Source organism: Girardinichthys multiradiatus, chromosome 18, assembly GCF_021462225.1.
Source record: "Girardinichthys multiradiatus isolate DD_20200921_A chromosome 18, DD_fGirMul_XY1, whole genome shotgun sequence".
In the NCBI taxonomy this organism is placed as follows: domain Eukaryota; kingdom Metazoa; phylum Chordata; class Actinopteri; order Cyprinodontiformes; family Goodeidae; genus Girardinichthys; species Girardinichthys multiradiatus.
In genome coordinates this window covers 48,418,402-48,445,715 of record NC_061810.1, presented here as the reverse complement: position 1 = coordinate 48,445,715, position 27,314 = coordinate 48,418,402, and the positions used below count along the sequence as shown (strand labels likewise).

The window sequence follows — 27,314 nt, the reverse complement described above, 5'->3', positions numbered from 1 at the left end:
GAAATACACACAATTTGCTGCATATTTCCAATAAGTACAAACTTAATAGAGCTTTGCAATTACAACAGCTGCAGACAACCGTCATTACAGCCTTTGTACTGTGGTATTTTTGCACAATGCAAAATAATACCAATGATGAATAAGTTATCTTTGAGCTAAATTTAGGTGTCAGTTTTTATTCATTTTTAATAAACAGCTGTCAAGCAGATTTATCAAAGTTTAAACTGTTGTCTTTGCAGAGAAAAACTGCTCAAACTCTCCACAATCTGCTCGAAGACAGACCCTTTGTGAATCCAGTCCTCCCTGCTGCAACAGTGGCCGCTCGGCCTGTCCCTTTTTGTGTCCAACAATAAATGGCCCAAGCACACCGTTGTCCCGGGTCCCTGCTGTTGCCATGGTAGTTAATAAGACCCATTAAGATCAGAGGCACAAGGGGATTGTTGACTCACCAAGAGAGGTGAGAGGAGCCCAGAGGAATGCAGTTAGAGGCTGAGGAAGGGAACCTCCACATACCTGCTGTTATGCTGCACCACTCCACAGCAGCCTGAGGACCTCTGATCACAGCTGAATTAAAAGGAGAATGTGTTACTTTCGTGTCTGTCTGTGGAACTAAAGTCCAAAATGTTCAGACAAGCCAACGAGCCGCAGTGTTTCTGTTTGGCCTTTTGTGTGGAAGCTGGAGGCAAACGGCGTGCAGGGAGGTGAACTGGGTAATGGGTGTTCACTGAAGGCAAAAAGCTCACCTCTAATGACACAGACGGACATCACAATTACTATAATCACTGGTAGATTCAGTCCAGTATTCATTTTTATACAATGTTTATTATAATTTGCAGAAATGAATTTGAACCACTTTAATTTAATTATATTCAGACTTCAATTATTGGCTTTATGTGCACTTTCTCTAAGGCAGCAGGGTCATCCATTAGACAGCCTGTTTCTTAAGCTTTTTATTTGCTGCTGAAGCCCATTCCCTGAGAGCATGCATAATATTACATCTGCAATAAATTCTTTCAATTATCACATTATAACATATTTCACACAACAAATAAAAAGAAAATAATATGCAGTAAACCAGCCCCTAGAACTCTGCAGGCCAATCACTCACAGCCATAAAAACCCTGTCCTGTTATTTTAAAAATGCATAAAAGAAATATTTTCTGATTTTATTTCAACCATAACATTATACCTTTTAAAAGCATAATCAGATGCTGTCCATAAGGCCACTATTATCACAGGAAAATCTAAAAGCACACATATCTTTCAAAGAGGGGCTTGAAAAGGTTTAGGTTTTGTCAAATTCTGCTTGGAAAAAATCCCAAAGGTTAGTTTGGCTTCCTATGAACCCAGAGACAAGCTATGACCAAGTTTCATTTAATTTTAACATGTCAGTTGGTATCAGAGTAACCCAACCCCATCCAGCGCTCCACCAGGGGGCGATAGTAGGTAAGTTTAGCAATGTTTTACAGGCAGTTACTAGAGCATCCGACAGTCAGTGAAAGTGAAGCTCTCCAGGCTCAGACGACCCCTACTAGATGAATTAGTCAACACTAGGAGGACTAAGTCTGCAGACAGCTGGGTGGTCACATCATGCAGGAACCCAAACAGAGCATGCCGATGAGTGACAATAAAATTCCTCTGATAACTTCAAACCTTACAAGAAAGTAAACTTTATGAAAAGCTTTGGAGCTCCTGGTGGAGATCTAAACTACTGTAGAGAAGGACAAACTTCATAACCACATGGGCCTGCATCCATCATTCGACATTAGTTCTCCGAGCAGCCTAGATAAGGAAATCACTGAATGTACTTGCACAAGTGGAGGTTTTGGGTGCTGACACTGTAACAAACCAGTCTGTGTGTATAACAGCAGATCTATCTGGAAAGGAGACCCGTTTGGTTCCAAGTTTGGATTAAAAAACATTCCTAAGTTTAAAACATAAAAGAGATGCATATAGAAATCAAATATAAGGAAACTGATATGCTAGCTGCATATTTAAGTAAAGTTAATATTTAAATTAACTGAATATTTAAGTAAAATTTTTATTTCGTCTGAACTGGTTCATGTTGGTAAATTTGGGTGAGAATCTCCAAGCCATGTACTCTTTCGGGCTCTTCTGCTCCTACCGACTAATCAGTCTTATTCAGCTGCCCTCACAACCTCCACACCCTAACATACAGGTTGGTAGGCAACATAAGGACACATAAGATGGTGCCCACAACCTTCTGATTAGAAGACACGTCCCACTGGTCCACCAGTCCATTCAGGTCTATTTTAAATGGGTGACCTTTCACGACCCCACAATGATCATGATTATGCTGCATAAATGACTGGAAGTTTGTTAGAATGTAGTAACTGAGTGACTGGTTGTTGAATGCCTACCGTCTGTTGCTGCCTTGTTTTTACAGTAGAGAACTAAGAGGCTGTTTATTTCTGGAGCTCTGCCGAGATTAGCATTAAATATTAAATATGAACTTCTCTGTCTTCTCATCATCCTGATGATTAATGGAGTGCTGCCTAACTGAAGGCATGAATATCACTTCAATCATCTTCTTTGCTGGGTGATGTTAGCATCCTTTCTGTCTCCACCATACTGAGGACCTCAACTCTGCTTTAAAAACATCAGGGATGAAGAACCTTCTCCTGTTGCCTTAGAGGGAATTTAAACTTTGCAAACTGTATCTACTCATCATTTTAATACAAATACATTTCTTGACACAAGGTTGGAGACAAAGACTCGCTAAATAGTTGAAAGTGGAACTAAACTCCATCTAAAAGCCTGACTCCGCCCCCAGACAAACTTTTAAAAATGCTGCCAAAGTGGGCGGTGCCAATAGTCACGGGGGCATGGTCAAGTGTGGGGATGAGCAGAGGGGGTTAAATGGGGGTGTGGTCAGAAGGATGAGGGAACGTGGCAGCCATCTTAAGTTGACATATTGAAACGTGAAGAGTAAGCAGAGCAACGCTGGTAGATTCACCACTGATCTTTAGAGGTGGAGGATTTTTCACGATCCTCATCACCAGAGGTCAAGGGAGGCTTTACGGAGCCCAGCGGGCCTGAGCCTTATCAGGTGGAGCTGCTGGCTCAAGGCGCTGACTCAGCAATGCCCGGGTCTTGGGGTTTAGTTACTCTTTAATGTTACTTTGTCCATTTTTCATTGGATGAAACACTTTGAAACGCTATCTACCATCAAATCACAAATTTCCTGGATGGAAAATCTCTGCATGGAAACACAGGCTTAGAGGCTCATTTCTGATGCTGATGGATTTCTGTTGTTTTCCACCTCTGTTCCTCTTTGTTCTGTTTCCATTTAACTTTTAGCTGAAGAAGTTAATGACTGAAAGCAAAGAAAAAACGAGCTGCAGTCGTTTTAGGAGAATGTCTCACCTACTTGAAATATTTTATTGTTCTTAAAGCCGACATCATTTGCATTATTCAAAATTCCTCATTCTGATGCTCACTTTGAACTTCAGCCTTCATCCTGTTTACTTTCCTAAATGCATTGAGTTGCACACAGACAGTTGAGCCCATGTGATGTGACATGATACACTAAAATATGATCCAGCTGCTGCAGAGCCATCCCAGGAAAATCCTGACCATGTGGGGTTTCGATGCAGCACCACTCCAGGTCTGAACGTGGCCTGGGGCTTGCATATGTCTTACATTATTGACATAAAAACTGTCAAATAAACGGACAACTCAACAGAAAATGCTGTGACAGCTTTGGTTAAACATGGTGAAACTGAAATCAGTGTGAAAGGACCAATGAAACGGAAACAGACAGAACAAAGGTGGAGAGAAGTGGAACAGAGCGGCCAATGGGACTCTGGGATTCTCTGTTGCAAAAGGAAGACTGAAGGAAGCTGTCGAGATAACTGGTAACAGAGTGGAGCTGAAGGGCTTGTCAGTACTTCTCTCAGCCCACTGATGATCTGAGAACATTCACAATTACAGACCTAAAAGCTATGATACAAAGTACTGAGTCAGCTCTGTTACAAGAAGTCCAGACTTTAAAGTGAGCTGCTTGGTGCAGCAGAAGTGCTTCAAATCCCAACACACTTGTCTGTCGCCACTTCGTCCATACTCATCCGAGTTCTGGTTCAGCTGGAAACTTGGGTTAACCATCATAAGAGGCATATTAAGTCCAGATGATGAAGTCAAAAGATACATTTAGTTTTACACTAACCTCAAAAAGAATCATATTTAAAAGCTTTAGTTGCATTCTGATTAAACCAGAGGAAAAAGAAGAAATTTCAACGTCTTAAATATAAAAAGAATGAAATCATCTCATTTGGTTGCTCTTCTCGTGATATCTTGAACATCTGTCCATCATTAGTTATTTTTTCACTTTTTAAAACCAAAAGTTGAATATTCAAAATGGCAGTTTCTCTGTCTAAGATGAAAGCGAGTAGAGTAGATGAATCTGCAGAGCAGCTGGTGTTCCTGAACATGAACTGGTTCAGTTTGAGGAAACATCAAAAGCCACACAACAAACCTGAGAGACAAGCATGATTCCACTGGAGTCCAGAAAAACGAGCAGTTCTGGGACAACTTTCCTGGAACCTTATCAACTTTCTGATGAAGGCAGACAATTTAGGATATAACGTTTTAAGACAAGAATCTATAGGTGGAGATCAGGCTTTCTGATAACGCTGTTGAGGGGACATTTGCCATGTTGTCAGCTCACCAGCATGTCCTCCTACTCTGATAGAAGAAGAAGGATGATCAGAGGTTTCCTGAAATAAATCTGATCTCTCGCCTGGTCAACACTGTGCAGCCTGGTGGTTGGGGACCTCCAGTCAGTCCTCAAATAAAAACTGAAATGTTGGTCGATGATGTTCTGTGAACTAATACAATAGTAAGATGATGGCGTCATCGGGTGGTGTTTCAGTCTGCGTCTCTTTTGGTCCATCTGTTGGTCGATGATGTTCTGTGAACTAATACAATAGTAAGATGATGGCGTCATCAGGTGGTGTTTCAGTCTGCGTCTCTTTTGGTCCATCTGTTGGTCGATGATGTTCTGTGAACTAATACAATAGTAAGATGATGGCGTCATCGGGTGGTGTTTCAGTCTGCGTCTCTTTTGGTCCATCTGTTGGTCGATGATGTTCTGTGAACTAATACAATAGTAAGATGATGGCGTCATCGGGTGGTGTTTCAGTCTGCGTCTCTTTTGGTCCATCTGTTGGTCGATGATGTTCTGTGAACTAATACAATAGTAAGATGATGGCGTCATCAGGTGGTGTTTCAGTCTGCGTCTCTTTTGGTCCATCTGTTGGTCGATGATGTTCTGTGAACTAATACAATAGTAAGATGATGGCGTCATCGGGTGGTGTTTCAGTCTGCGTCTCTTTTGGTCCATCTGTTGGTCGATGATGTTCTGTGAACTAATACAATAGTAAGATGATGGCGTCATCAGGTGGTGTTTCAGTCTGCGTCTCTTTTGGTCCATCTGTTGGTCGAGAACTTTAGATAAAAACTTCGGCGGTCAGCAGTCTGCTTTTATTCACTGCAACATGCAAAGCTACTTTTATTAAACCCTGAGTTCCTGAGACCACTCTGTACTCTTCATTCACTTCTTTCTACTCTGTACTACTGAGAGTGGCTCGAACTAAGCGAATGCATCCAAAGCTCCCTAACAGTGGATTGGTCGGCTTTGTTTTTTGCAGCTTGTGGCTTTAAATCCATTTGGGTTTGGTTTTGGTTCTGGCTCACTGTCTCTGCCCTGCTTAAAGCCTGTTTAAAGCTGTACAACCGTAAAGAGCTGTACAGGGAAATGAACTTGACCCAAATATGCTTCTGGACAGTTTTCACTGATTATTTCCTTTCTTCTTTCCTGAAGACCCTGAGACAGCAGGGGACCTGTCCTCCCTGTCCTCTGCATTTCAGACACTCTGTGCAGCAGAGCTCCAGTGGTTGGTCGAAACATGTTTCATCTTTCAGAGAGTTTGTTTCAGTGAACTTACAGAGACAATAATCAGATGAGACACTGGGTTTCTAACCCAGAGTTCTGATGAATGAAACAATAAAATCATCACATAGTTTCAAGGCACTCACTGAAAGGATGTCCTATTAGAAAATTCAAAAATATATAAAATAACATTCACTAGAGGATCGATATATTTAATATGCAAGAAGAAATCAAGGACAGGCAATAAAACAATATTCTAACATTCTGAGAGCCATTTTAGGTTTTCATTCTTTGTGAGCCATAATCATCAGCATTACCAGATATAAAGCTTGGAACATTTCACTCTGTGTGTGATAGATCTATATAACCAGGGGCCAAAATCCCATTTCATCTGTGATAGTAGTTATACCATTGTTCTTCATTACTCCATATTGCACCTGTTTTCAGGTTTTCTATGTTCAACCAACAAAGTGAACAATGGTGTTAGGTGGAGGGTGGCAGTGGTCCACCTTTATGATGACAACCTGAACATCAGAGTCATGTGATGAATACTAGTCTAGAAATAATTAAAACTCTGACCTCAAACATAAATTAAATATTAATTAGGTTTATATCTGACATTAACTTCCTAATAGACATTTTGGAAGAATCTGTCCTCTTTGTTCCCTCTTCTCCCTCATATTTTCCTCTCAGTCCTCAGTGATCTCTCTTCTTCTCCTCCTCGCTCTCCTCCCTCCACTCTGTCCTCTTCCTCACGTCTTCTTGTGTCCTGCTCTGTCGCCTGTCCCTGCAGCTATACTACATACTGGTTTAATCACCCATCAGAGCCTAGGCTCTCAGCTCAACTGATTTTGGACAAATGTCCGTTTTCATGTTCCAACCTTGTCCTCATTGAACAGCTGCTGTGATAAATGACTTCCTGGCTTTCACACGTTGGAGCAGTTTCCTCATCAGGTCATCAGGTCGCTCCCGAGAGGAGCTGCCGAGCCCCACCCGTCAGAAAACAGCATGACCCCCCCCCCCATCGGCATGATCATGATCTTTCAATAATTAAGAAAGACACATCGCCACACACCTTGGATGTTAGGAAGCTTGCTCCCTGAAACCTGCAGCTGCCCACATGGACTAGCCAAATATCTTCTGAAGAAGAGTTTTATGGTTTATTAAGCTGTAAGGGGGAATACAGGTGAAGACAAATGTTGAGCACGATGGTGGTAGCATCATGCTTTGGGACAGTTTCACTGCCAGTGTATAACACAAATTGACTGAAATAATAAAGAAGGTGGATTCTTGGACTTCACTTCAAATGAACAGTTAGCTGGTTAAAACCTAGAGCTGGTTGGTGTTGGAACATCTCAAACAAGAATCTAATCTGGTTCTGAAGTGAACAAAGCTGGCTGACATTAAGCTTCTGGATTGGTCTCCCAAAGCTCAGAACTCAAGCTTTGTTGAAAACCTGCGTTACTAAATCAGGGTTAAACCAGCAAACCAAGAAATGTAAATGATCTCCAGCAGTTCTGCTTGGACCACAACTAACCGGACGGTCTGGGTCAACAGATTAGAAGAGACCGGTTCCACAGAATCTGTTCAGTAATGAGCTGCATGTAGGAGTGGTGGTCTAAACCCCTCAATGCCTAAATTTAAACTGTTTAACACTTTTTTTTATGAAGATTTTCAAGTTGAATTATATCAAAAGAGACAGAGACAATGCTAATAACCAAACAGTAATAAATGACATGAAATAAAAAATAGAAACAAACAATAGTCACAATAATGACAAAGGCAAATGCAACATGGAATAATTATAATAAATGCATAAGTTAACGAGAGCAGGGGCTAAAGACACATCAGTGTCTTGAGAGTACGTCAGTAAGGTGGTTGAATAAAGACAGCATCATTGGCCATTCATATGTTCCAACACTGGATTCTTGGAAAACGTCAGATTATTACCAGAAAGTTCATATCTTGGCGTTTCCACGTGTAGGATGCTTATGAGTTCCTTCAGCAAGGTCTCAAACCTGGGAGCTAAATCAGACTTCCGGAGTTTTAGGAATCATCTCTTAGTAATCATCACACTAAGTGTTAGAGCTGTGTGTATGCTACCATCCAGGTGTTTAAGCATCCCAACAAAGTAGTTCCAGGATCAGGTGCTACAATGATTTTAAAGACAGATGAGAAATCAAAAGTTATGTAATTTTGGGCCAGAAAAGATGTGCAAGAGTGCCTTCTGCTGCCTTCCATTTATTACACAACAAAGAGAGACAAATTGAATTTTGGAGTAGATAGAAAAACTTTTTATCCAATTTGAATAAAAACCTAACTCTGACTACACTGTTCAATTGTTAGGATTAATAGAAATGTATGAACCTGACTGTTGTGAAGTGCTTTGAGACAACATGTGTTGTGAATTGGCGCTATATAAATAAAACTGAATTGAATTGAATTGAATTACTCTATGAACTACCTTATATTGAATCAACTGAAGCCTAGTGTTGATAGAGCAAGACTTGATGTTCATTCATATTTCATCCCATGTTTCATCCTCAATCTTAGCCTCACCTTCCCAGGCGCGTTTTATTTTATTCCTAGATGAGTCTAGAGCACCTGAAAGGAAGCCGACCAGCATCGAGATCAAATATTTTTCTTCACGGGGACCCAAGAGAGATTTTATTAATGCATTATTTTTAGACAGTAATTTACACGACTTTATAGACTGACAGAAAATTTAAACAGTTCAACATTTCCACAGTAAAGAGCTGAGGCCACCCTCCACTGTAATCAACATCACAGTTTAACCTGCATCACTATTGGTGCAGCTTAGATCCCAGATAAGCCAGAATAAACAGCAGCTTGAGAGACAGGTTTCAGTCTCACCAGATGTTCTGTGGTGGCTCTGATTCACTCTCCGGGTTTATTAGAGAGCAAAGATTGTATTATGCTTTACTCATAACACATATGTCTCCACATGCAGAGCCATCTATGTAGGACCAGTCTATACAGTTCTATACAGTGGTCTCTACTGACCACGTTCAACCAGGCAAAGCTTCAGAACTACATCTCAGTCCTAACATCCAGGAGGTTCTGGTTCTGAGACAGATGGCTGCAAGAAAGCCCAGATTCTTCTGCTAACTAGTTACTGCAGTTAGATTAGTCCATCTCAGATTTCACTTACCTAGTTGTCAGGTGAGATCAGTCCTTCCTGACACCTGCAACCAGAACAGAGTTGAGATTGTGGTTAATTATGTGCAAAAATCATGAGGTAACAGTGTTGTAAGAGCGCTGGAGGTTCCGGTCCAGCTCATTCATCTTCATCTTCACGTCTTACGGATCAAATCCGCACTTTTTTTCTTTTACAGCATGTTTTAAAAAGCGATGAACTGCAGGTTTGACTGGGGCAAATCTGAAAAATCACCAAGAGCAAACCTCAGTCCAAACCTGCACCTGAAAACACCTGAAACCGAGGAGAAAAACTGCAAACGGAAGGAGTTCACAATGTAAATAATCTGATAAAATGTTCCAGTGCTGAACTGAGAGGTGGTCCTGCATGTTGTGAAGAAACAATAAAACCCATCTAGTTTTCCACCTAGAGCCACAGAACCTTCTGTTGTGTTCTGAGGTTCTGTTCATCTGGATTTATCTTCCCATTCATTCAAACAGATGTCTTAATATTCCATCTTGTTATTGTCAGGGTTTGGACATTTTAGTTCTAGTTCTTCCTCCTGTTAACTCAGCTTTAGTTATTATTTACATCTTGGTTGGTATTTAAGTCCTCTCATCCTCTGTTTCATTTCCCTGTTTGGTTCAGTCAGTGTTTGTTTACTTTTCCTTATTGTTTCTATTTTGTTACGTCCTTAGATCTTAGGTTGTTGTGTTCCCTCCAGTTTCTCAGTTTCCTTTAGTTCATGTTTTTCTTGATTCTATGTTTTATTTATCTTGGTCTATTGTTTTGCTTAGGTCTGTGTCTCGTTATTATTTATTAGTCCCTTCGCCCGTGTTTTAGTCTATGCATTAGTTTCACCTGTTCCTTCAGCCTCCCTGCCTCCTTGTCACACCTGTTCCTAGTTCCTTTGATTACCTGCCCTCTGTTACCCTCTGTATATTAGTTAGTCTAGTTTCTTTGTTTTTTGATGGTTTGTCATTTGTCTCTTCGTCTCCCTTGGTGTTACCTTCGCTACGTCTAGCTACTTTGTTTAGTACCTTGTTCTGACCTGGACGCCTAGATGTTTTTGTCGCATCCTGCTTGCCTGCTTTGAGTTTTGCATAAGTCTGGATTGAAATAAATCATCGTTCTGCTCACCATGTCGTCTCCTCGCCTGCATCTGCACTTTGGTCTGCAACAAAAACCTCCACATTTGACAGTTATGATTTGTGGGTGTTTTTGGGTTTTGTTGGTCTGTTTCACAGTTAAGGTTTTCAATCATGTTTCTGTTTATTATTTTCCTGGTCATGCTTTAGTTTTTGTCTTCTAGTCCATGTGTTGTCAAGTTAAGTTTTTGGATCTGGTTATGCTTTCGTTTCATGTTTTTCTAGTTATGTTTCTATTAGTTTGTATTCTTGAATTCCTGTTTTGCTCCAGTCACATTTGTTCTCTCTTGTCAATTAAGTTTATTCGGTTCACCTGCACCTAGTTAATCTGTCTTGCTTCACCTGGTTCAAACTCCATATATACACACCTGTTCTGTTTATTCCTTGCGGAAACATTTTCTAATCATGCTCAAGTCTTGTTTACTGGATCATGCTCAAGTCTAGTTTTTTTTTGGATCATGCCAAGCCTGTCTTGCCTGCCCGTTTATTGTTTTGTTCCTGCCTCTTCTATGAGTGAGTTTTCTGTTAATTATATCCTTTTGCACTTACCGTCATGCTGCCTGCTAGTCTGCATTCTGGGTTCCTCCGTTGCTCAAAGCCTAACACATCTCTAATTTATAATCGGGATAATCCGTCATATTCAACATGAGTTGTGGATTTATCTCATTTTAGAAACACACCTAGAATAAAGTTATGTCTTTAACAGAACAGATAATAGGAATACAAGTAAAGGAAAATAAAAGTTTAATTGTTCCACTCAGACAAATCAAATTGCATATCTCTCCCGAGTCTCTTGAATCGTTTCATTGCAGCAGTTATGCAGAAGCAGGCTAGAGAAGGGCAACAAGATGAAGAAGAAGTCTTGAGTCAGATTTGATGTTGCACGAACATCTCTGAACCCACTGAGTCATCACAACACCAGCGCTCATTTCATCCTTCAGCATTTGTAGCCAAACTGCAATCTCTTCCCCATAAAGAGATGCAGGAACGGAGCGATTCAGAGGCAAATGGATGCATTCGGAAGAGGAAGAGGTGTCTGACAAATGGATGTCAGCCCGGAGAAGGAGTAAACACGGCCTGAAACAGCAGAATAAATTACACAGATGGGTTTTCTTCCATCTGCATGTCTGTTTCTGATAGATGACTAATAAACATGGAGAGGAGGAGGCATGAGAGATGGAGTGTGATTATAAGAGACAGAGGAAGAGGCTGGGAGAAAGAGCAATGCAAATGATGTTCAAAAATAGATCTGCTGCAGAGCTCCTCGTTCTTTCTTCTGTCCACTTTCTCTTGCCATCCTCTCCTACCCTCCTTTCTTCTTTATTTGTCCTCTCTCTCTCTCGCAACTTTCCTTCCAACTCTGTGTCTTTGTCTTCATTTGCTGAACGCATTTCAAAGGAGATCTCATCAGACAGTGGAGATTATCAAAAGCGCTCTCAGGCTGCCTGTCTCTCAGTGAAAATGGTCTACTCCAGCTTTGAAAGCAAGCCAGATACTTTGATCTTAAGATAGCAGCACTAACATCTCAAAGTGTGTGTATGAGAGCTTAACAGTTTGAGTAAAATCCTCACAAGTAACAATGTCAATAAGAGAAGAAGACATCTTGGGATCTGGATTCAAATGAAGTTAAGTGAAGGTAAGAAGGAGATGTTGGCGTGATCAGGCTGGGATAGACATGCTGTGGAGTTAATGGAAATGTTCCTCTGATCTGCAGAACCTGAAGGCTGCAACTGTCTCAGGTCGTTGCAGTAAGTCAACCTTATCTGTAGCCGAGCCCGCAGAACTCCCCGCTGACCCGGGAAAAGCAGTCCAATGTTTCACCGTCACTTTAATCAGTAATGAAGGGAAACACAAGCAGCACTTAATGCTCTAATGACCGTCCTCAGCGCATCTTCATCACCTCATAACAGCACGATTACATTCCATTAACATGGAGCTGCTTCCACAACAACATGGACCTCTAAAGAGTCACAATCTCACCCAAGATTTATTGGGTCCTTCAGTAAAAATCATACAGGAAATGTTAGCGAGATATCCACTAAAAAAAGCCCGGCTCTGTTCTGACATGCTCTGAATAGTTAACTGCTACAGAATCCAGAACCACGAAAGAACCTCAGTTATCTTCATGATCCTTGTGAGATGCACTGAGACAGCGGGGTAAGCTGAGGATGAAGCCTTTCCACTGCAGAGGAACATGCTTCTCCTTCCACTGGAGGAAGGCACAATGCACACACTGTTACTGTAAACTGGGTTCAAGTCGGTTCCTGAAAGACCAGAGGAGCTGCAGCTTGTATCTGCCAGGCTGTCAAGCAGAATCTGGAGCAAACCCATTCCCTGACGGGAAGGAGGAGAAAGGATCTGGGTTCACAACATCTGAGAGGTTCCTGTGGTTCTGCAGCTTCTGCTTCCAGGTGAGGGATGGACACGTCCTGGCCTGGCCTGTCCTGACCTGTCCTGGCCTGGCCAGGACAGGTCAGGACAGGACTTCCTCACTCGTCTCTGTCACCAGACAGGTTCTGTGTACCAACAGGCCATCAAACTGAACCAGTAACTATTAGCCAGTAATATGATGAGAATCAGTTAAATAACATGTGATCCTTGTTCATCACTTCTTAACGAGAAGCTTTGACTTCTTGTTCTAAATCCAGAGGTTGAACAGCTTGAAGCACTGTGTCGATGTACCTCATTACTCACGACTGCTCCTCTGCAGTTCCCTGCAGCTTTGTGAAGGTTGTCAGGTCCGGGTCCGCACATGCAACTTCACAGCACCGCCTGGGTCCCGTTGGGGAGAAGTAACTGGTGATGGCTGTATGAATGGATTCAGACCCTCTGCATGAACACGTTCTGACTGAACACAGACAAAATGAGGCTGCAGAGATGAAGGCAGGAAACAGAGTTTGATGCTAAGAGATCAGCGGTCCAGATGCTGGATGGAGGAGAAGGTTAATGGTCCATTATTGTCCTGATTTCCATTTGATTTTCAAAAAGGTGATATATGAGCTAATGGATGGGGGGGGGGTTATGCTGATGGTTGGATTTTTGTTTCAAGTTTAAGTAAAGAAGCAGATAAGTGCTGATGCATGAATGTATTAAAACTAAAGGACTTTATATATTCTCCACACACACAGACACAGACACACACACACACACACACACACACACACACACAAACACACACACACACAAACACACACATACACACACACACTCAAACACACACTCTTGTTTTGCTATATGTAGTGAGGACCATGTGTTGACTCCCATTGACTTCCATTGATTTTCAGTCATTTTCAACTTTTTCTATGCCCTAACCCTGACAATAACCGTAAACCTAACTATTACCAGTGCATGCCTAACCCTAACCTTAACCTAAAGTCAATTCACACCTTAGTCCTAAACCTAACCGTTAGCAAAATAGGTCGTGAGGATCAGCAAAATGTCCTCACTTTGGTACAAACGGTCCTCAATTTGATGGTGAAATCGGGAAAATGGTTCTCACTGTGATGCCAAGACAGGAACACACACACACACACACACACACACACAAAAAGATTTTTTCCCTTTTAAACTGAATAAATGCCAATCACTGATGGTACCTCACTGATGTAAAATAAAATGAACACCCTTTCAAGACTACCCACATGGTCAGGTGATGGTCATGTGATGGACACAGAGTCAGGTGAGGTGAAACCAGAGTTTGTTGGGTTGTGTTGCTTACACTGAGGCTTGGATTTCCAAAGAGACCAGATTGTCTGGCAGTTCCATCAGTTTTTACCAGATGCCTTTAGAAACACTACAAACATCTGATCTGACTTCCATCCCAGAGCTCAGAGGTGAGAAACAGAGCAGGAAGCTGTCAGAGCTTCTGCAAGAGAAACCTCCACTAAAACCTCCCAAAATCTCCAGAATCCTGAAGAGAAAAAGCCTCAGAAACAAAGAGATTTCCAGCAGACCTCAGAGGGAAGCTTGTGGCCATGAAAGGGAGATTTTGTTAAAGGATTTAGGTTGTTTAAATCTCCCCTCATGAGGTCTGAAACGAACTTCAGCCAGGATTTAACTGGTCAGGAAATCAGATGCTGAATAATGAGCTCACAACCAATCAAAGCTTTGAGAAACAGAAAGAGAAGGATAGAGGTGCGTGAATGCCCTCGTCCTGACACCATCATGCAGATCCATCTCAATTCATCAGGAAACCTTACTGAGGAAAATGTGAGCAAATCTGATTCTTCTGGACCTAAAACAGAAACTGACTGAATAACATCATCTGATACCAGTGACAATGCTGATATATCGTGCATCCCTAGTTGTTGCCGTCTATTTTTGTTTGTTAGTTGTTGCTCTGTCCGGAAGGCTGCAGGAAACAACATGGTAGGCCCGGTTGCCCTGCAGAGTCAGAAAAGATTTGCTCTAAAAGGAGGAAGAATGAATGAGAACGAGAAACCTCCAAACACACTGGATCCATACAACAACATCTCCCTCACCAACCACAGCCATACCAAGGATCCCACCACCATGCCAGGCCGGCAGACCACTCACCATCCCAGTCAACAAATAATAAAGATCAGGCTCATCCAGCAACTAGACAGTGCCAGTGACAAATGGAGAAAAAAATTTGAGTCACTCATTCACTCTGAAACTGTTTTACACACAATAATAAGACATTTTTCTGTAAAAACTGGCAAAAACTTAGTTTCTGATGCTCTACTGAATCTGAGAGAAAAACCGCACTGAAATGTTTTTTTGTCCATACATGTATCCATTCCCTGGATGATGTTGGTTACTACCTGGACAGGACACACAGAGTTTCCACAGAGACACACAGGGCAAACACACACTCACACCTATACACTGGGGCTAGTTTCTGGTCAACGAAACATTCATGCTTCACATGGTAGGAGGGAAATGTGCAACAGAAAGGGTTGAACCCAGGACTTCCCTGCTGTGAGAATCCAGTAAAACATTTCAAAATCAAACTCTAAATCCCAACACTGGACAGAGTGACATGTTGGTTAATGGTCATAAAACCTGGGAACCAATTAACCTCCTGGTGGCTACTCTGTAAGGTCTGCTGAAAACAAGGAAAAGATTCCCACATGAATAAAAATTCTATTTCATCCATTTTCTACAAATGCTGATGAATTTTTAACTGAGCTGAAAGCTTGTGAGTATACATTCATCCCACGCAGGCACACAACACAGCGCTCCCGTTCTCCATCCGTCCTGGCCCTTTTGTCTCTCCCAGCTTATTGCTTCTGCTTATCTGCTCCCTCTCTGCACGTAGCACCCTCCCACTCATTCCCTGTGACACGACAAGTCCACCGCAGGATGTCCTGTCCCAACTCCATGACAGTCCACTGACACACACAAAGAGCTGCAGAACTCCCGAAGCGGACGTCCAGTCTGTTCAACTGAGCATGATGTGTGTGTGTGTGTGTGTGAGTGTGTGTGTGTGTCAGATCATGGTAAGCGGTGTGTGTGGCTGTTGCCCCCTGTGTGTGAGTGTGCTGGTGTGTGTACGGTTCAGGCTAAGTGTGTTTCGGAAGCACTCATGCATTCATGAATCCACATGTGATTGTTTTCTGTGCTGAATGCGGCCATCTCTTCATCATGAATCATTCAGGAGTCTTCTCTTTTTGTCCAGCCACGTCTCCATCCCCTCAGCGCAATCGCTTCTTTCGTCAACATATATATATATCTCACTCATGCACCTGTGTGCCACGGAGCCTCTATTGTTTTAAGCCTGAACATAAAACACACATGCATTGTGTGCAGAACAGATTAGAAAGCGGGAGGAAGTTGGGGCCAGATCAGATGGAGAGCAGAGGGTGGTGATCTGAAGGAGAAGCTCAATTTTAACAACAAACAAACAAACGAAGAAACAAACACAAAGGCTGGCTGAAAAGAGTCAAGCGACATAACGACGACCCTTCTTCGCTCTGTTAGCACGTTTTCATGAGGAAAATATCCTTTTAGAGCCAGAACCCCAAAAGATTTTAAAGTGCGACATGTGATCAAGTCCTAGTCAACATGTCTACGCTCTTCTGAAGCAGAGGAGTAATTTTAAAAAGGTATTTTTTGACACAAATAGAGTCTTTTAGGTTCCCGACCTCCAAAACATAAACCTCTATTGCTCTTCTCCACAGAATCAGAACCTTGATGCAGTGGAGAAGTTTCAGAACCCGTGTAACCCTGGGGGTTTGCTGTTCCTGGCTTCAGCTCGTCGGCGGGCCCACCGCCTGCTGGGAGAGGAGTTGAGTTTGGGTCCAGCATGAGCGGGACTATAGCCAAGGGTATCAAGGCATTCTAATTCTGGCCAGACTTGTGGGTTGTTGTGTCCTTACCGACTTGATATGACTCACCTCCATGCAAGACTGGGACTCTGGAACCCAACTGCAGATGGACTGGACTGTCTCCTACTCTGGATGGACTGTCCTATCAGAAATCAGACTTCTTGACTGAATAAAAAGAAATCCAAATCTACCAGGGGTATGAATACTTTGGGCTTAACTATACATTACTGTAGTGCAGTTAAACCCTGATGAGTGAGGCAGAGACTGATGTGGAGAAAAGAGAGATGTGCAATTACACCATGGCTCTAAAGTATAAGGGATTGTGGTGACACAGCCGATGGGAGAAATGTTCTGGTGCACAACAGTTCAGACCAAAGTAACGTTGCTGGTCAGAAGGGCAGCAGAGCCAGAATGTTTTGTTTTTTTTTAGACTTGAAGGCTGCAGATACCCGGTTCTGTGTTCTGTTTGACCACTCACTGATCTTCAGGAGCTCCTGACTATGTTCTAAGCAACATTATTCACTGTTTTCCTTATGTTTCTTGATTTTTGATGCAGAAATAATTCATGACTATTATGAGTTACAAGCCTGGACACAACTGAAAAAGAAAAGCTGCCCTTTAATATGTCCTCACATTTCTGAAGGTAAAACAAACAGAAAATGCATGAAAAACTGGCCTTTTTTGCTGCTGTTGAATGAAATTTGATAAAAACAAAAATGGAATCAGAAACAATTTAAAAGAGGTCACTGACTCTGTTGACCTGATCTCCCCAGGCAGCTCCCTTCATGGCTTTGGGGCTTTGACTGTCACCACTAGTTTTCAGCTGCACTTTGGGAACAGATAAAGTCTTCTGCCTGAAGAACACATAGCCATGTTCAGGCATGTTCCTGTCAGGTCACATATGCAGCATGGGGGAAAAGGCCACAAGAGGCCTGAAAAGTCAACTGCAGCAACTTAAAAATCAATTGCACTTAAAAGAGAATGACAGTTTGGGTGACAGAAGTTCTGGATTTCTTCACAAAGACTGAACTCTAACAGCAAAAGCAGCTGATCCAAAAGGTTTATATAGAGGAGCTCCTGGTCCACCACAGGTATGGTGTTCTGGCTGGAATCATTGCCTGCTGGAGACCTTGCTTTGCTGCTATAAACTAATGGAGCTTTGCTAGCTGAATGGAAGGTGTGGTTGCAGTGATGTTTGTCGGTTAGCTCTGAGGCATGAATATTTCTAAGTTTCTCTTTTAAGTCTCCAGGTTTAGGGGATTTGGGACAGTTTGGGCTGCATAATTTCCTGCCTGCACTGCTGCTCTGTACCAATGCAGAAGGTCTGTCCTAAATTCCAAGCTGTATTCATCTATGATTGTTAGTAAGGAGGAAGAAGACGCGTTACCCACCAGATTCTTCATCAATGCAAATTTACACTGTCTTATAAAGTAATCACACCCACAGAGCTCAGTGTTTAGAGGGTTTTGCTGATAGGTCAACACAAACTAGTGCATAGTTGTTCAGTAGAAGGAACATTATGCATTATTATTGTTTACACATATGAAATCTGATCAGTGTGATGTGCATATATACAGGTCCTTCTCAAAAAATGAGCATATTGTGATAAAGTTCATTATTTTCCATAATGTCATGATGAAAATTTTACATTCATATATTTTAGATTCATTGCACACTAACTGAAATATTTCAGGTCTTTTATTGTCTTAATACGGATGATTGTGGCATACAGCTCATGAAAACCCAAAATTCCTATCTCACAAAATTAGCATATCATTAAAAGGGTCTCTAAACGAGCTATGAACCTAATCATCTGAATCAACAAGTTAACTCTAAACACCTGCAAAAGATTCCTGAGGCCTTTAAAACTCCCAGCCTGGTTCATCACTCAAAACCCCAATCATGGGTAAGACTGCCGACCTGACTGCTGTCCAGAAGGCCACTATTGACACCCTCAAGCAAGAGGGTAAGACACAGAAATAAATTTCTGAACGAATAGGCTGTTCCCAGAGTGCTGTATCAAGGCACCTCAGTGGGAAGTCTGTGGGAAGGAAAAAGTGTGGCAGAAAACGCTGCACAACGAGAAGAGGTGACCGGACCCTGAGGAAAATTGTGGAGAAGGGCCTATTCCAGACCTTGGGGGACCTGCGGAACCAGTGGACTGAGTCTGGAGTAGAAACATCCAGAGCCACCGTGCACAGGCGTGTGCAGGAAATGGGCTACAGGTGCCGCATTCCCCAGGTCAAGCCACTTTTGAACCAGAAACAGCAGCAGAAGCGCCTGACCTGGGCTACAGAGAAGCAGCACTGGACTGTTGCTCAGTGGTCCAAAGTACTTTTTTCGGATGAAAGCAAATTCTGCATGTCATTCAGAAATCAAGGTGCCAGAGTCTGGAGGAAGACTGGGGAGAAGGAAATGCCAAAATGCCAGAAGTCCAGTGTCAAGTACCCACAGTCAGTGATGGTCTGGGGTGCCGTGTCAGCTGCTGGTGTTGGTCCACTGTGTTTTATCAAGGGCAGGGTCAATGCAGCTAGCTATCAGGAGATTTTGGAGCACTTCATGCTTCCATCTGCTGAAAAGCTTTATGGAGATGAAGATTTCATTTTTCAGCAGGACCTGGCACCTGCTCACAGTGCCAAAACCACTGGTAAATGGTTTACTGACCATGGTATCACTGTGCTCAATTGGCCTGCCAACTCTCCTGACCTGAACCCCATAGAGAATCTGTGGGATATTGTGAAGAGAACGTTGAGAGACTCAAGACCCAACACTCTGGATGAGCTAAAGGCCGCTATCGAAGCATCCTGGGCCTCCATAAGACCTCAGCAGTGCCACAGGCTGATTGCCTCCATGCCACGCCGCATTGAAGCAGTCATTTCTGCCAAAGGATTCCCAACCAAGTATTGAGTGCATAACTGTACATGATTATTTGAAGGTTGACGTTTTTTGTATTAAAAACACTTTTCTTTTATTGGTCGGATGAAATATGCTAATTTTGTGAGATAGGAATTTTGGGTTTTCATGAGCTGTATGCCAAAATCATCCGTATTAAGACAATAAAAGACCTGAAATATTTCAGTTAGTGTGCAATGAATCTAAAATATATGAATGTTAAATTTTCATCATTACATTATAGAAAATAATGAACTTCATCACAATATGCTAATTTTTTGAGAAGGACCTGTATTGAGCCCCACTGAGTCAGAACTCTGTAGAACCACCTCTGGCTGCAAGTCTTTTAGAGTTCATCTCCACCAGCTTTGAACGTCTACAGACTGAAGGTTTTCTCCATTCTTCTTAATAAAGCATCTCAAACTCAGTTAGACTGGATGGAAAACATCTGTGAACATCAGTTTTCAAATGTTGCCAGAAATTCTCAGTTGGATTTAGATATGGACTTTAAATGGGCCATGTATGCTTTGATCTAAACCATCCAGTGTATCTCTGGCCGTATGTTCAGGGTGGTTGTCCTGCTGGAAGGTGAACCTCCACCCCAGTTTCAGGTCTTCTGCAGCATCTAGCACATTTTCTTCCAGGATTGTCCTAGATTTAGCTCCATCCCTCTTCCATCATTTCTGACCAGCTTCCCTGTCCCCACAGCATGATGCTGCCACCACCCTATTTTACTGTGTCGATGGTGTGTTCATGGGGATGTGCAGTGATAGTTTTCCTCCACACACAAAGTTTATAAGATTAGTTTTGGTCTCTTCTGAGCAGAGAACATTCTTCCACATGTTTGCTGCGTTTCCTTTGTGGTTAATATTAATCTTGTGGACAGATTCTACCGCCTGAGCTGTGGATCTTTGCAGCTCCTCCAGAGTTACCATGGTCATCTTGGCAGTTCTCTGATTATTGCTCTCCATGTCCATCCTGTCAGTTTAGGTGGACCTCCATGTCTTGGTAGGTCTGCAGGTGGTCTATTCTCTCTTTATGGTCAGATGATGGATTGAACAGAGCTCTGTGAGATGTTCAAAGTTTGTTGTAGAACCTTTAAACTTCTCGAGACCTTCCTCCTTGACCTGTCTGCTGGTTTCTTTGGTCTCCATGATGCTGGTTGTTCTCTAATGTTCTCTAGAGACCCTCTGAGGCCAGAAACAGAACAGCTGCAGATATATTGACCAGACACGGGCGCCTCAGAGAGGAACCAAAACACCTGGTATTAATAATTAATTAAGAATTCTGTATTGTGTATATGTATTATTTTTATTCTAACTTTTATCACTTTTATTAATGTTCATTCTGGTCATATTTGTGTGCTGAGTATCTAAATACACTGTTGTGTGTTTGTGGTTTCTGTGTGTACTACATTTTTGGGAATTGTCATACATACATATATTTGAGGATTGGCGGCCTGTCCAGGATGTACCCCGCCTCCCGCCCATAGACTGCTGGAGATAGACACCAGCTCCCTGCGACCCACTATGGATGAAGTGGTATAGAAAATGACTGACTGACTGACATATATTTGACCTTGACCTTGCCAGACATTCAGAATGCTTTGTAGCCCATCTTTTAACCTAATGTTGCATACAGTGTTCCACCTCTGCTCTATCCTGATGAGCAGATAAGGCCCAGATAAAGTTTCCTTTTCTACCTGTGAACTAATCAAAGCTTGTACCTCTGCGTCTCTACTGACCCACCTTCTGTCTCTGAGCAGAACAAAGTCCTGAGAGAAGAGAGTTTCTGAACATAAAGTGTTGAAGTGGAGGCAGAAAAATGGATCGCTGCTCTAAGCGAACAGCCACACCACCATCTTCCTCCCGTGAAATTAGTTACAATGACGATGAGATGATTTCACTCTTCTTGCATATTTGCACGAAGCAAACCAAACAGCGAACTAGCTGATTACCAGAAACTAACTAGTCTTTGACCATTCTTCTGCATGTTTTCTCTGTTCTCTACATAGGCATATTTACTTCTGTTTGCAAACATCGTGAATGAAAACATATTTCTAATGAACTGTTTACAGCTGCCTTCCTCCAGCTCCGCGTGGCTAATTACCACAGCTAATAACAAGCATGTGGCTAATTAAAATACCTGTTACACATGGCTGCCATTCTCTGCAGCCTGATGGGAGAACAAGGTCACGACACAGGACTGTTGTCTCCATCAAGGGTTCTGTCTCAGTGGGTCCGTAACTATCAGCCAGTCTGCTGCAAAACGAGGGAATAATTACAAAAAAAATATAATATTAAAGTTTCAGTTTGAACATTAAACATTTTGTCTTTGTAATGGATTCAGTTCATTCATTCTATTCATTTTGGTTGAACAAGACTTTTAAATCTCTGTATTCTGTTTTTATCTACATTTTACACAACGTTCCGACTTCATTGGATCTGATTTTGTACCTGATTCTGGATCATTGGATGGATTTAGTTGGTAGCTGTGTGAAATATATACAGTACCGTAGTCCTTTAGGGTATTTTACAATATAAAACTGGTCGTTCCAGCAGGAAATACTTCAATCTGGCTTTGATTCATATAGCAGAACCCGGCTAGAATCTTGGTGCTGAAGGACTGAAATACAGTTAGTTTAGTGCCTGTGGTTTGTTCCAGACCAGCGTTATATTAAAAGAAGAAGAGCTAATCAGGACTGCAGCTTCTCCTTGTATTAGCTTATCATTGTTTCTTGTGTTTGTCGCTGGCTGGCAGGACGACTGCATTTAAGGCACCCGAGGCCCAACATGACTGACTTGGCCTGAATGCATCTCAGCTGGAGCAACTTAAATCCTCCTGCTTACTGCAGGATCTGGATGCTCTTATTAACACATCCTCTCCCCGCTCCAACCTCACCAGGATCCCTAAGCAACAGCTGCACCCCAACACAGTCGGATCTCCCTATTCTTCCTGCTTCTCTGTGAAAATGATCACATGACACAATGAGCCCGAAGGCAAAAACAATAGAACCAACAGTCTGTTTCTGCGGGCCAAACCTTCCTGGTTGAGATTTTCCTAATTCAGTTCTCTATTGTTCAGATTAAATATGTAAAACTTTGAGTCATCGAGAGACAGAAACAGAAACAATGACAGTGACAGAGACGGAGAGACAAAGACAAAAACAAATATCTCGATTTTATTTTATCACAAAGAATTTAAACTAAGGAGGATTTAAATCCACCTGCTGCTCAAATATCTAAAGATGATTAAATTGGTGAACATGTTTGTTTAAAATGATCCTGACTGGATTCTATCAATGAGGTCAAATCAATAACTGCTGTGATGATGGTGTTAATCCGTTAATACTTCCAATTAGTCTTGAATGATTCATTAAAGGTTCTGATCTAAATTATTTCTTCTGCAGGCTCTGATGACAGCACATGCCATGCAGCACCTAATACAACCTGAACTTAATACAACTGGATACCAGACAAGCGTCATGCTCTGTGGTCTTGTCTCCAGTTCAAAGGTCTCTGCACTGTTCGCACCTTCTCTGACAGCCTGCTTGGACATTGGTTCTGACACTCTGGTTTAAAAAGTGGCCAACTAACCTAACATGCCTGATTTTAAACTGTGGCAGGAAGCTGGAGAACCCAGAGGCAACCTACTCATGCATTAGGAGAACATGCCATCTCCACACAGACTGGCTCCAGCTGGGACTGGAACCCAGGGCCTTCTTGCTCTGAACACCGGCTCTTCAGGACAGATTGGAGAAAATCCACAATATCTCACTTCAAAAAATGCATTTAGCTTATGAGTGTATGAAGACACCTGGCCTGAGCTGTAGCTGTGAAACAAGATCATGACCACCAACCATAAAAACATCAATTTAGCTGCTCTTCTTTCTGCTGGACCTTTTTTCATGTGAACTGAGAAGAACTTCTTCCAGGGAGGAAACCAGCGAACGCCCTGACCGATGGAAACCAAAGCAGCAACGGGCTGACAGCTGGTGTGAAATGTGCTCTTCTGGTTTGCAATATGATACTTTTATCCTCCACAACAGCAGATCTGGTCACAGTTGGAGCGCGTTACAATCATCCACAGCGTGCTGACAGGATTACCATATTCACTGCTCTGCTCTGCCAGTTACGCCACGGCTCTTTGCAGCACTAGACAAGATCAAACTCTGTGGTAATACTAACAGAGGATATCAAACGTGTGATTTGTAGCTGGTGCCAAATGTTCACTTTGATGTGAAGCAGAGCTTGTTTGGATCACAATGGAGCAGAGAGAAGAAGCAGAGAGACTAAAGGAAGGTTTTATGTCAGGTTGCTTAGTATTCATTCTATACTGTGGATCAAGAAAACAGAAAAATTATCAGCAAATCGAAGAGAGCAAGAAAGACGACAGATAACAGAAAGGAGTCCAAGAGAGGAAAACCAACCAACAAAGAGATTATTATATTTTAAAACAGAAACTATTCCTACATTTAATTTTCCACATTTTACCTCATTAAACTTCGATGAATTTTCATAGGATTTTATGTCTGAGTGGAAGGAAACTGATATAATCCCTGTACACTGATACCCCTAAATAAAATCCTGTCCTTGCCTTCTGCAGACCTGGGATCAGTAACCAGAGTCCATCTGTGTGTGATTTAGTCTGAGTCTTACTGTAGCTTTAACAACTCTGGAGGAGCTGCCGAGATCCACAGCCTAGGTGGGAGAATCTGTCCACAGGAAAACGATCAGTCGTGGACTCCACAAATCTGATCTTTATGGAAGAGTGTCAGAAAGAAATCCAGAAACCAAAAACCATGTAGGAGACTCAGCAAACATAGGAGAAGGTGGAGGCAAGAACCGAACGTTTTTTTGCCAACACTATGGAGCAGAATAGAATAGAATAGAATAGAATAGAATAGAATAGAATAGAATAGAATAGAATAGAATAATCCTTTATTGCACCTCAGTCTATAAATCAAAGTGTCTCCACAGCAGAGTAGCAGGCTAACAGAAGAACACATAAACATAATAACTAATAATAAATAATAATAATAGATTGTAGAGAAAGTCCGTGAAACAATGATTCTGAGAGCTAAATATACAGGTCCTTCTCAAAATATTAGCATATTGTGATAAAGTTCATTATTTTCCATAATGTAATGATGAAAATTTAACATTCATATATTTTAGATTCATTGCACACTAACTGAAATATTTCAGTTCTTTTATTGTCTTAATACTGATGATTTTAGCATACAGCTCATGAAAACCCAAAATTCCTATCTCACAAAATTAGCATATTTCATCCGACCAATAAAAGAAAAGTGTTTTTAATACAAAAAACGTCAACCTTCAAATAATCATGTACAGTTATGCACTCAATACTTGGTCGGGAATCCTTTGGCAGAAATGACTGCTTCAATGCGGCGTGGCATGGAGGCAATCAGCCTGTGGCACTGCTGAGGTCTTATGGAGGCCCAGGATGCTTCGATAGCGGCCTTTAGCTCATCCAGAGTGTTTGGTCTTGAGTCTCTCAACGTTCTCTTCACAATATCCCACAGATTCTCTATGGGGTTCAGGTCAGGAGAGTTGGCAGGCCAATTGAGCACAGTGATACCATGGTCAGTAAACCATTTACCAGTGGTTTTGGCACTGTGAGCAGGTGCTAGGTCGTGCTGAAAAATGAAATCTTCATCTCCATAAAGCTTTTCAGCAGATGGAAGCATGAAGTGCTCCAAAATCTCATGATAGCTAGCTGCATTGACCCTGCCCTTGATAAAACACAGTGGACCAACACCAGCAGCTGACACGGCACCCCAGACCATCACTGACTGTGGGTACTTGACACTGGACTTCTGGCATTTTGGCATTTCCTTGTCCCCAGTCTTCCTCCAGACTCTGGCACCTTGATTTCCGAATAACATGCAGAATTTGCTTTCATCCGAAAAAAGTACTTTGGACCACTGAGCAACAGTCCAGTGCTGCTTCTCTGTAGCCCAGGTCAGGCGCTTCTGCCGCTGTTTCTGGTTCAAAAGTGGCTTGACCTGGGGAATGCGGCACCTGTAGCCCATTTCCTTCACACGCCTGTGCACGGTGGCTCTGGATGTTTCTACTCCAGACTCAGTCCACTGCTTCCGCAGGTCCCCCAAGGTCTGGAATCGGCCCTTCTCCACAATCTTCCTCAGGGTCCGGTCACCTCTTCTCGTTGTGCAGCGTTTTCTGCCACACTTTTTCCTTCCCACAGACTTCCCACTGAGGTGCCTTGATACGGCACTCTGGGAACAGCCTATTCGTTCAAAAATTTCTTTCTGTGTCTTACCCTCTTGCTTGAGGGTGTCAATAGTGGCCTTCTGGACAGCAGTCAGGTCGGCAGTCTTACCCATGATTGGGGTTTTGAGTGATGAACCAGGCTGGGAGTTTTAAAGGCCTCAGGAATCTTTTGCAGGTGTTTAGAGTTAACTCGTTGATTCAGATGATTAGGTTCATAGCTCGTTTAGAGACCCTTTTAATGATATGCTAATTTTGTGAGATAGGAATTTTGGGTTTTCATGAGCTGTATGCCAAAATCATCTGTATTAAGACAATAAAAGACCTGAAATATTTCAGTTAGTGTGCAATGAATCTAAAATATATGAATGTTAAATTTTCATCATGACATTATGGAAAATAATGAACTTTATCAAAATATGCTAATATTTTGAGAAGGACCTGTAAATGCATGCCACACTATTCAGATTTTTATTAGTAAAAAAAACTGCATGATTTTACTTCTTCTTCACTGCGGAGCTCTGCTTGCTGCTGATTGGCCTCATAAAGATGGCCATGTTATGGTCACACACGGCTCCAAGTTGCATTAGAAGCAAGACATTCACATAATAAACACATGAACAATTTAATTAATGCTGCATAATGAGAACAAACAGCAACCTATCCTTAGGTTAGATGGTAAAATCTTAAATAGTGTTGGTGTAATGGGTTTCAGATCTAACTCTGGTGCAGACTGAGGACAGAAGAAGATTAGCCAGAGGCACAATACCACACAGCTCCATTCAGCCTCTCAGCCCTGTGGGTAAACTGAGCCGTCTCACACATAGCAGATCCAACCCCCAACCACCAAAATACAAACACACAAAGAGCTCTTTATCCGTCTCACTGAGCCACATTATTGGTCTTTTGTGCTGCTGCCACCTCCTCTGTCATATTCTCCCTTTAATTCTGTGGCTTTTGACTCTGGATCCTTCTTCTTTTTTTACCTCAGGGTTTTGGATCTGCAACATTCTGTCTGCTGACTCTACCTCTATAGAGACAGACATGACTTGATTTAATAATCATACAGTTGTCTTTGTTTCCCAGGAGTTAATCTGCTAATCTACAGTTTAATTCATGGTAGACAGGTTGCTCATATTACTGGTTAACCTTCTTTATTTCAGAACCAGATTTATTTGCCAAGTTTGTGACACAAACAAGGATTTTGACTTTGGTTCAACTTTTCTCTCCATGAAGACATTTGAAATATAAATATAAAAAGGTGGAAAATAAAAAAATATATATTTTTACAGTGTTTTTTCTAAAGAAGATGTCGAACCTAACCTTCCACAGGAGCTGCTGGTCATCTTCTCTACTGCCATCATTCAGTCTGTTCTGTCTTCATCCATCTCAGTGTGGTTTGGTTCGTCCACCAAAGAGGACAGGTCCAGACTGTAACAACCAATCAGGTCTGCAAAGAGAATCATCAGGGCTGACCTTCCCTCCATCCAGGACTTATACAGGTCAAGGGTCAGGAAAAGCTAACATCTCTGCAGACCCCACACACCTTGCACACAAACTGTTTAGACTTTTACCTTCAGGTGGCGCTACAGAGCACTGTTAGCGGAAACCAGCCTCCACAGAGACAGGCTGTCTCTCTGATGGACACCATGAACACCTCAC

At 42.1% G+C, this 27,314-nt stretch overlaps 1 protein-coding gene across 7 annotated transcripts in view; it reads right to left on the bottom strand.

Annotated features, from left to right (window-relative positions):
* Nucleotides 1-27,314, bottom strand: part of si:cabz01090165.1 (uncharacterized protein LOC100333421 homolog) — a 387,003-nt gene that overhangs the window by 305,895 nt on the left and 53,794 nt on the right. For 5 of the 7 annotated variants that reach the window (XM_047391962.1, XM_047391960.1, XM_047391963.1 and 2 more), the window contains exon 2: nt 9,084-9,117. The exons of 1 other annotated variant lie outside the window; for it this stretch is intronic. The gene's annotated coding sequence lies outside the window, so the exon portion shown is untranslated. Of the gene's footprint in view, nt 1-9,083; nt 9,118-21,543; nt 21,569-27,314 lie in introns of those variants that run through there. One more of the 7 variants, XM_047391964.1, reaches the window with a different exon arrangement.